Here is an 11,226-nt window from a genome sequence, read left to right on the forward strand (position 1 = left end):
TTCAATTTCATCTCTGAGACTATGACGTGTGGTGGTGTGTGTTAGTGTGGGGTCACAGCTTGAGGTTGTTTATTATTAATTAAGTTAAGTGATAATTGTGGAAAGAAAGACCGTGACGACCCGGATCCCTGACCCCGGATCTGGGGGTGTTACAGTCTCTTCCCACAAACTTTACACTCTTGAATCTGAGGACTACTATCCTTTCCCGGCTGTCCTGACTTCTGCAAACGATTCTTATGAGCTCCATTCTCGGGTTTAAACTTTTGAAACTTTTGATTCTGACCTCCACCATTCTTGCCAAACTTCCCTCTAAACTTCAAACTTCCTTGCTCTTGCTCCGAGCTCTCAAACTTCCTTTTCCTACCTTCATTCTCTCTTTTTGCAGCTTCTCGCTCCCCTTCCACTATCATTGCCTTCTGCACCAAGGCGGCATAGTTCTTGATCTCCAAAAGTGCCACTTGACTCCCTATACATGGCATAAGTCTCTGCTTGAACCTTTTGGCCTTCTTCGCCTCTGTATTCACATACTCAGGTACAAACCTAGATAACTCCGAAAATTTTACTTCATATTCTGCCACCGACATATTCTCTTGTCTAAGATCCAAAAACTTTATCTCTAATTGGTCTTTCATATAACTTGGCAAGTACTTCTCCAGAAAAATCTCGGTAAACTTTTCCCACGATAAGTCATTTCCTTCAAGTAAAGCCTTTGAAGATTCCCACCAGAAACTTGCCTCGTCCTTAAGGTAATAACTCGCTTACTGAGCTTTCTTTTCATCCTTAACTTCTGCTATTTCAAACACTTTCTCCATTTCTCTTAACCACGACTGAGCTTTTATCGGATCGGGCAAACCTAAGAACTCTGGGGGATGAACAGACTGAAAATGTTTGAAGTTTCCAACTTTAGGGGCTACGGGTTGTTGCAAAAGCTGAGCAAATTGGTTCATCATAGTGGTATATTGGTTTAGTTCTTGGTCTTGGGTTTGAGTTTCTTCATCTTGGTGAATTGGTGAGTTGGCCATTTCTTACAAACCTGATTGAGAAATTATTTAGCAATACGATAGCATGGCATTGATATATAACAACAACATTTTACTATGAAATAACTTTTACGGGTTTTAAGCTTTACCCAATTTTGCACATGCAATCCTATTATTATATAATTTCTCTCATCAGTGGTGTGTTTTCATATGGCACAGGGTATGATTTTGCGAAATGTTAAACACGGTTATATAGAAACATGGTATACAAAATAGTTTATGAAGATTTCCAGGGTGCACAATAATATAATATGGTTAAATAGAGGAAAAACTGGAAAACATCCCCCTATCCACACCTAAATTCTAAAAAACGCTACATTAAAAGGTTCTAAAATACAACACAATAAATGAAAAAGGGATCCCGGTATCTGACCAAGTATCCCAAGCCTACTGACGCTGAAAAGAAACCACAACTACGGGCTCCACCAAATGTCCCACCTAACCAACAGTGTCTAACTTTCCAGAATCTCTCTCACCACAACCAACATCCAGCGAATGATCTTATGCATCCTCCGGGCCTCAGCATCAGTATTACTAGTGGACGGTCCCTCGTCCTATCTCCTCTTGGCAACCAGCTCTACCAACTGAATCCAGACTCTCCACTCATCCTCCATTAATAAAGTCCTCTGCCTAGACTCTCGAGCTAGCCTCTCCACCAAAGCTCCCCAACTCAGGAATGCGGGAGTAAAAAAAGTCTCAATCCTGGGCTAACTTGCCACCAACACTAACAGGCACAATCTTAGGCATCTCAGACTCTGGCTCAGGGGCTGGGGTCTTTGACTCTAGCCTCATGGGTGATATCTGCATAGGAATCTCACTACTCTCAGATGGATCCTCCTCCCGGTCTGAACTAACATACACAGGCTCCTCTGAAAAGGGCGGAGCAGAGTCCACTAGGGTACTAATCAAACTAATCTCTGATTCAGAATCACTACCACTACTGGGGTTCTGAGAGAAAGCACAAAACAACAACCAAGAAACATAGCTAGGGTTAAATAAGACTTCAATTGACTCGTTACCCTAACTCTAATTGCTACCTTGACCTATTCACTTAGACTATACCTAATAGTCTAACTCAACTCTATATGAGTCGCACACTCTCGCGATATAGATATATACCCAAAATACCCTTTTATCCTAACTTGTCTCAAGGACTAGATCCTGTAGCTCTGATACCAATATGTGACGCCCTCAATCTCGGGGTTAGGAAATGAGGACCCACACACCATTTTACTATCAATAAAATAACATAAACCCCGATTAACTACTAACAGGATATAAACAAGATTAAGTATGAGACAAGACAAAACTATCAACCAACAAATTATTATTACAACCCAAAATATTTTATCAAATTTACACAATTGATTCCAACTTGGAACCGATATATAACCCATTGTATCATTACAACCTTCCCAACTAAGCGCTTGCTCACACAACATGTACTACCTGCTCTGGCATCTGGAAGCCTACGACACGGTAGGGACCACCAGGTACGCTCTTACGAGCAGTGTGCATAAGTCTGACCATCTTCTCGCTTAACTGCCATGGTTAGAACAAAGCAAAATATATGAGCATAAAAAGTTCAGCAAGTAACTATATGACAGTTCTATGATGCAATAATAACAATTATCCAAAATCTCTTTTAAGGCATTCTACTTTAAATCTCTAGGTGGCAGATTTCTGTCTTTAGGCTATGCAAGGGTTAGGAAGAAAGGTTTGGGCTTTCAGGAATAAAGGCTCAAGATATGGTGAAAGCCGACATTCATCACGAATCATTAACGGGATCTCAAGGATCTTTCAAGTGGAAAGCAAGAATATATTTAACTCTAGGAATCAATTATATGATTGATAATAATATTGAAATAAGAATCAAGGTTCTCAAAGCTGTATGCTAAACAATAACACAATCGACTCTTCTCAAATCATTTCAAATCATTTCATTTTCAAAGAAGCAATTGCTAAGGCAATGTATTCAATATCTTTTTATAAAGTGATAGGGAACCCTTGATTGGACTACTTTAAATTTCATAAATAATAATACGGGTGATCAGCCCGTACCGACCTCCATCTGGTCGTTAAGGTACCTATGGCATAATTTTAGCCTTAAACTGGACTAGTCTCACTAGTCTCTTACGTCTCAATCCAATCCATCAGGAATTCATTTGGAAAACCTTGTGTTGGAATAGAAGGGTTTTACTAAATTCATTTTATCATTACAAAGAATATGAAATCATTCGGACTCTTTCAAGTCGAAACTCATTCTTAAGTTCAATTTCAAGAATTCAAAGAAATTGAACAAATCAAACGTAAACATGGATCAATACCAAGGAACTGGATCAAATGATAAACATGGATCAATACCAAGGAACTGGATCAAAGGATAAACATGGATCAATACCAAGGGTCTAGATCAAATGATAAGCAAGGAATACAAGTTAGGTAATCAAAACAGTTTCAAGGATCCTTACAGAATAAGGTAAACAAGAAATGAAAGGTCATTACGCAAGGGAGTTCATAAGGGTTCTTATAGGGTTTACAAGAATTCAAGGTATCAAAAGGTGATCAGAATATGAATAAAAAGGTTACTATAAGGGTTTGAACAATAATCATATCAAGTCATTACAAGAACAATGATAGGGTTTCTCAAGCATCAATAACAGGTTCACAAGGAACAATAATAGGGTTTTTCAAGGATCAATAACAGGTTCACAAAGAGCAATAACGGGGCTTTTCAAGAATCAATAATAGGTATATCATAATTGCAATAAAAAGCCTCTAGTTAATCATGGAATCAACAATATCCTCTCTATAATCAAATTATATGAGTAGGCAGAGTTACTTGCCTGAATTCGCTTTCTAACTTTACAGGGTTTGAGCTACTACCACCTAGAATACATTTCCCTTTCCTAGCCTGAATGCCTTTACGATCCGAATCTACAATCCAAAATCAAACCCTAATTAGATTCCCACTCGACGTTCCCGGAATGTTTAACACTTAACCCAATCCGCTCTATCGCTTACTTTAGACTTACGAGTATAAACACCGAATACTCACATATCACTTAATAGTGTATACTTATATACTTAAACTCCATACTTTAGCAAATAATCTTAATTCGTATGAATCGATAACAAAGCAACTCAATCCTTTCCTTTTTATCCAAAACTTCAAACCAAACAAATGAACCACATCAACATGCAATCTTATGCATTCATTTAACTAGACTCTAGAATCAAATCAACCAAATAACTTAAATCAATCCTTTTTGAAATCCATGAACCATTCGGCTTTTTTATAAGATACAAACAAGAAATCAAATTTTTACAAGAAAAACCTTAATTTGTTACATGCAACACCACAAATTGACATGCAAGTACAAGGATCATCTATAAACTTTAGTTCAAGCCAAAGTTCATCCTTTTAAATCATTTTTAACTTAAATATTTACATGCAAAGCTATAACTTGACATATATGATCCATTTCACACATATTCTCTCATTTAAACCCAAATCGACCATGTTTATCACAAAATCAAGCCAAAATCATATTAACCAAGAACTTCATTCATAAAATCAAGTAATAATTTTGATTATAAACAATAACTAAAAACAACTAGCATGCAAGCCATAAAAATCAATTTATTCCCCTTTTATTACAAAACCTATTCGGGGTTTTCACATACACACACATGCACACACCATTTTGACTTGCAACCTTTAACTCACATTTTTATCTATCCAAAATTCATTATTTGATCATTCTACAAAAGATCAAACCAAGTTACAACTTGAATACACAAATTCTTATATACATGCAAAGAGTTTTCTTAAAAATAAGATTTTATAGTCCATACCAAACTCAATACTAAATATAGGCAAATAAATCATGGATCATTAATCAAAACTCATTCGAAAATCAAATCCCCGTTTTATTTTTCTAAAAATTTGAACTACACCAAGTCAAAACCAAAGAAAACACAACATATAACACAATACACTTCTACTATGATCATACCCTAAGAAATTGAGCTTTTTTTAGATATAATTAAAAGAAGTTGATTTTGAAATAGCTTAAATACTTACATGCAAATGGTATATGAGTAGAAGATCGAAAATGATGACTATAGGTAGCAAGATCTTTGAATTTGGACTAAGTTTTGATGTTGCATGCAAGATTGAGAAAGAAAGAGAAGGAGAGATCCGAGAGAGAGAAGAGAGAAAAGAGAGAGAAGAGAGAAAAGGAAAAGAGGAAAGAAAGAAAGAAAGAGTGGCTGGGTGGAGAGAAGAAAAAGAGGGGGGGTGGGTTTTTATAGCCAAAATGGCAGGGGTGTTTTGGTCTTTTGCCAACCCACTCTAGAATCTTTTTTTTATTTAACTCAAACGAATTTGAATATTATATAGCTCTCTCAGAAAAGATGGGAATGAAATGAATAATAATTTTAGAACATAGATCTCGAAATTATATTTCCAACCATATTTTAAAAATAATTTTTGAGCGTACAGTTTATTTTCTATGAATTTTACAAGATTGCGCTCAACATAGAATTATAACTCGATAAAATCATTTTAAAAATACACCGATCACCAAATAATTTCATCTATCATTTTTAGAAAGTCTCTAGGACTATTTCTAAGATAACAAAATAAATTTCACACCTTAACCATACTCGGATAATTTTATATAAATATATAAAGGTTCAATAAACCTTATTTTAAATCAAATAAATCCCTTAAAATCATTTAAAATAACCAGAGCACATAATCAAGCATACTTTCAAGCAATAGCACGTATTCACATATCCCGACTCATATCATAACATGTTCGATCATAAGGATTCCCATTTGTTTTAATTAATAACCACTTTTAGCGTAACGGGTCGCGTCCTGTCTGACGGCCCGCGCTGAGCGTTTTCAACTACGCTTCTCAATCATTCTCTTTATACCAGCTGACACGTCAAACTGGAATATAATATTCACTTAAACATTTCCTCTTCACATAATTCACATAATCACACTTTATTCATATAATTTAGAATTACAACACAAAAGTATACTTTATCCACTTAATCACGTCGCGATATTCCCAGTCCCTACATAGCCAACCACCCTATTCTAGATTATCTATTGAGTCAACCTGGCCTCGGAAAAAATAACAACATCACTATATATTATAAAAATCTCCTAGAAAATGTTACAAAACCTTATCAGTTGATGGGCTACTCTTTCAACGGCTATCCCTTAGAATGATTAGTTGTTTAAGGCTACAAATTCACTATGTATTTTACTTATCATCAAGATTCAAGTTTGATTCCTAACAATTATATTAATTATCGAAGGCACCTCGAGTACAAAGGCAGAAGAAAAAAGCAAAAAGCAAAATCTTGGACGACATACATGGCAGCAAGAATAAAAAACGGAAATTAGGAGGCCAAGGCGCGTATTGTGTAAATGCGTGTAACGAGCACAAAGATAAGTCATATCTTTTTTTTATTTAAACTCTCTGTAATTTCATTTATATTGCATAATTAATTTTCATGCATGCATACATCATGTACATCATGAGTTCATGTTTTTTATACTTTTTGCACAAAAAATATTTATTAGTTTAAAATATTAGAGAGCAATATCTTATTTTCCTTGTAAAATTATTGGCAGAATCTAAACTTGGACGACGCATATATATTTTAAAAAATATCGTGCGAGATATTTATTTTGAGAAATTATGAATGTTTAGAAGATCGTACGAGCTGCATCTTTCTAAAATACATTTATTTATGCAATAGGCATGATTTTGAATAAAGTGTTTTACGAAAAACATTATTTTGAAAGAAAGTGAATATCGCGACATTTTTTAAAATTTCATATTTATTATTGTGTTTGTATTGTGTTCAAAATATTTTTCATATAAAGTCAATAATACGTATAGGTCAAAAATATTTTAAACCTGTGAACTGAAACTATCAAGTAGGGTAGTCTGGGTAAACTATAAGCCCCGCGATGCTACACGCTTACGTAAAAGAGTCAGCGACCCTTTGGATTATGAAAAACCTTGTTCTCTTAGGAGATTCTAGTACAAAACTTACACTATTGAAGGCTCTACTCCCTCAGGAGAACAAGGGTAAAATGTACCCTACTTTATCAGGAGAATAAGGGTAAATTTTACATTATTCAAAGGTCCTACTCACGAAAGGGGTGTCTTGGATACTGAATTGAAGGCCTTGTCTACCAACACGAGGCTCAAAGGTTAACCAAGACGCATCCTATGAGAAGTCAACGATACTTGAATAGTGTGTACAACACTCGGGCTATGTATAAAAGCTAAAGTCCTAACTTGACAATGAAGACCGCAATGAATTTCAAAATGATATTACTTACTCACACATTTGAAAACCTTAGCAAAAATATACCCTGTATTGGTTCTCACATAATGTCATACTTGCACTCATATATGGATTATAAGCACTGGTTCTCACATGATGTCATACTTGCACTCATATATGGATTATAAGCACTGTAGTGCTCCATATGATTTACTGATCCATTATTTTCAGTTTTTCCCACTGATTCAAGAAATCTGAAAACTTGAGAATTGTTAGTCTCCACTACAGCAAGCTACACTAAAGAACTAGGGGTAATTGTTATGTCACATTTTTTTCATTGCTTAATATCTCCAAATTTATATTATTATTAATTATTAATTCAGATTAAAAATTATAACTTAATACCCAAATTTTATCATCTCCCTGAAACGATGAAAAATCAATTTTAATAAATAAAATATGGAAAATATCTCGAAACGATATCTTTCAAATCTAGAAAGTATTACTAGAAAGTAGTACAACGCCAAGATTAATTCAAATAAAACTTATTATTGAACACACTAACGAAAATTATCCTTAAAGTCTCGTAGGGATATGCCCAAATTTCACAAAACCACGTAGGTTTGATTCAATATAAATTGGTACGCAAACATCTTGACGAAGTGATACAATCCATAAGACAAATCGAGACACCTTCCAAATACAACTTTTCTATTTTTCATAAACCTAAATCCCTAAAAAAAACCACATTCATACAATTATGCAAATTGCTATACTATTTCAGCAAATTTTTAATTTTGAGTTAATTTTTTTTTCCAGTAACGAAGGATTACCTTATCGCGGATTCACGTATTAACGACAAACCGAATCACGGGTAAAACTAAGCCGCTCATATTCAAAGAATCATTTTAGATAAAAATGAACAAATGATATAGAGCAATCTATGTGTATCATAACTAGAGATGTTCAAAAAATCCGAAACTCGAAATCTGATCCGGAAAAATACCCGAAAAACCCGATCCAGAAAAAAGCCCCGCCCGGTTTGGCCCGGCCTGCGGGCCTTAAATGCCCCTCCTTTTTTCTCGAATATCCATCCCGGCCCGAAGCCCGAAAAGCCCAGATCTAAAATAGGTCGGATAAAAGCCCCGATTTAAAAAAGCCCGGATAAAAATCCGGGCTTTTTGAAAAACCCGATTAAAAAACCAATTTTTTTATATAAAATTTGAAAATATACAATACTTTTTATGATTTTTAAAATATTATATTATAATATTAGAATCAATTAAAGTATATATGATTATTTATATGTTATATTAAGAATTAATTATTAAAAAATTATTTTTAATTCCCAATCGTTGGTGATATGGGCTAAGAAAGAGCATTTCATGTTGGATTCAGAACTGAGTTCTTTGAATAGATTTTAAGGAGTGTTTTACCTCTTAACTTTCATACAATTAGTTCTTTACCACCAGGTAAGTTCTCGACTACATGATAATTTACCTTTAGTTTAGACTCTATCTCTATGCTCTATGCAAATTGCTATACTATTTCAACAAATTTTTAATTTTGTGTTGTTAATTTTTTTCCAGTAACGGAGCATTACTTTATCACAGATTCACGTATTAACGACAAACCGAATCAGGGTAAAACTAAGCTGCCCATATTTGAAGAATCATTTAGATAAAAATGAACAAATGATATAGAGCAATCTATGTGTACCACAACTTAGCTAACTTACTAACGGAGATGTACGAATGCAAACATTAGTGTAACTAGCCTTGTAAGTTAGATACAAAAGTTCATATTATTTATATTTATTTTATATTGAAATTCTTTGTACAAAAGTTCATTTGTAAAAATTGTAAAATAATATTTACGTACAATTTTAATTTTTTTTTGATATTTTCATGAAATTTTATATTTTCTAAATTTAAAATCTTCAAATTTCATATATTCTATTTTAGTCGCTCTAATTATATAATATTACATGTAAAAAAATTCATTTTCTTTTAAAATTTGTAAATAATATATTCGAATCATGTTCACAAATTAGTAGCATTCTTCAATTTTTTTATACAGTTATAAAGAATAATTGTTATTTATACTTTCAAAAGACGGCCAAAGTATACCATAGTAAATCTTTTACACGAAGTTTAAAATTGCAAAATAATTTATTCGAATCCCTTTTAATTTTGCAAGGTGATTTTCAAATTAATAATATTCTTGAATCCCATTTTATTTTGCAAAGTAATTTTCAAATTATTAATATTTTTGAATTATATCTGATATAATAAAAATGAATAAATACTATTCATACATTTTAAAAATACTTTATTATTATTACTTATTACTAAATTATTTAGTTATCCTAAATAGATAGAATATATACATTTTATAGTTTTAATACTTTTTTCCTCGGGATTTAATCATAGGTCAATGGGTCTGTTGTCTTGACATGCACATCAGTACTCCTAATTCTTATATTATCTTATTTTTTTCAAAGTAAATTACTAACTTATCTATAAAGACCTGTTGGTGAGACTGCGTAGCTGTATGAATAGTTACGTGATAACTCAACACGATAACAACACTAGAACAGGACAGGTTAATAATACTACATCTACACAAGAAATCAGGAAGAATGAAGACAAGGCAAATACAAAGAATCAGAAGATTAGAAGAAATCCTGAAGTCAGTTTACAGGTCACTGAAAGAAGTTCATTAATATGATCATGCCTCAGTGAAGAACAAAGGTTAAAGACTTTCAGGGTTTCAGAAATATTGAAGATTCAGTATACAAGTGCTACCAGAACATTTCAGTGTATTGGCATTGACTGAAGATAGACAATGTATGAAGCATAGGAATCTGAAGAATTGAAGACAGGGTATAGAAAGAGGTTAATGAAGACGTTGTCTAGAGTAGCAGAAAGGATTCCAGTGAAAGTATAATTGTTTATTGATAGTCAGTATCTGAAGCAATAACGTTGATGCAAGCTTAACAATTTAATCAAGGTCATAATACGAAGACCTGAATCGGGGTTAGTCGTCTGTAAACCAGACCAGTTGCACTAGGCGTCAACAGCTCGTGAAAGAAATTTGGGTATTATTTTTAGAAGAATTGTTAAGTTGAGGAACGTACTTGGATTTAACGTTTATATGTTAAAGTACGAGAAGAGGTGCGCGGGGTATATAGCTAAACAGCTCAGGGGACTGGCGAAGCTCAAAGTTTAATTGTTAAATTAAATAAATTATTTAATGGACTTTAATATAATTTATTTAATAAACCTAAAATAATTTATCTTACAAACTTTAAATTAGTTTATTTTATAAATTAATTTAATTACAATTTAAATTTAAAAAGAAAAGAATCAAAAAAAGAGAAAAGAGAAAAAGAAAACAAAACAAAAAGAAAGGAAAACAAAAAGAAAACAAAACAAAAAGAAAAAGGAAAACAAAAAAATAGAAAAAGAAAAAGAAAAAGAAAAGAAAAAGAAAAGAAATAGAATAAAGGAATAAACATAAATAAACGTGTACACTACTCTTGTTGATTGAGTACATGTACATGTACTTGTTTTAAGTACTTGGTCGCCACAATCCTGTTAGCCCTGGTCGCCACAGGATGTGTTCATTTTTTTTAGTAAGATTATCCTCCCCCGGTCGTCACAGAGATAAGCAAATAACCTTGTCGCCACAGAAGCTCCTCTCAACCTCAACCACACAATTTTATTGTATAAAGTCTACACAATTGCAGCAGAAGATAGAGAGCCATTCATTCTGAATTATTTTCTGTTCATCTTCTCTCCCAAGAGAGTAGTGAAAATGACATCATTTATTTATAGAGAAGCTCAAGCTATTTTTATAT

The sequence above is a fragment of the Apium graveolens genome, chromosome 2 (genome assembly GCF_009905375.1).
Source record: "Apium graveolens cultivar Ventura chromosome 2, ASM990537v1, whole genome shotgun sequence".
NCBI lineage: Eukaryota > Viridiplantae > Streptophyta > Magnoliopsida > Apiales > Apiaceae > Apium > Apium graveolens.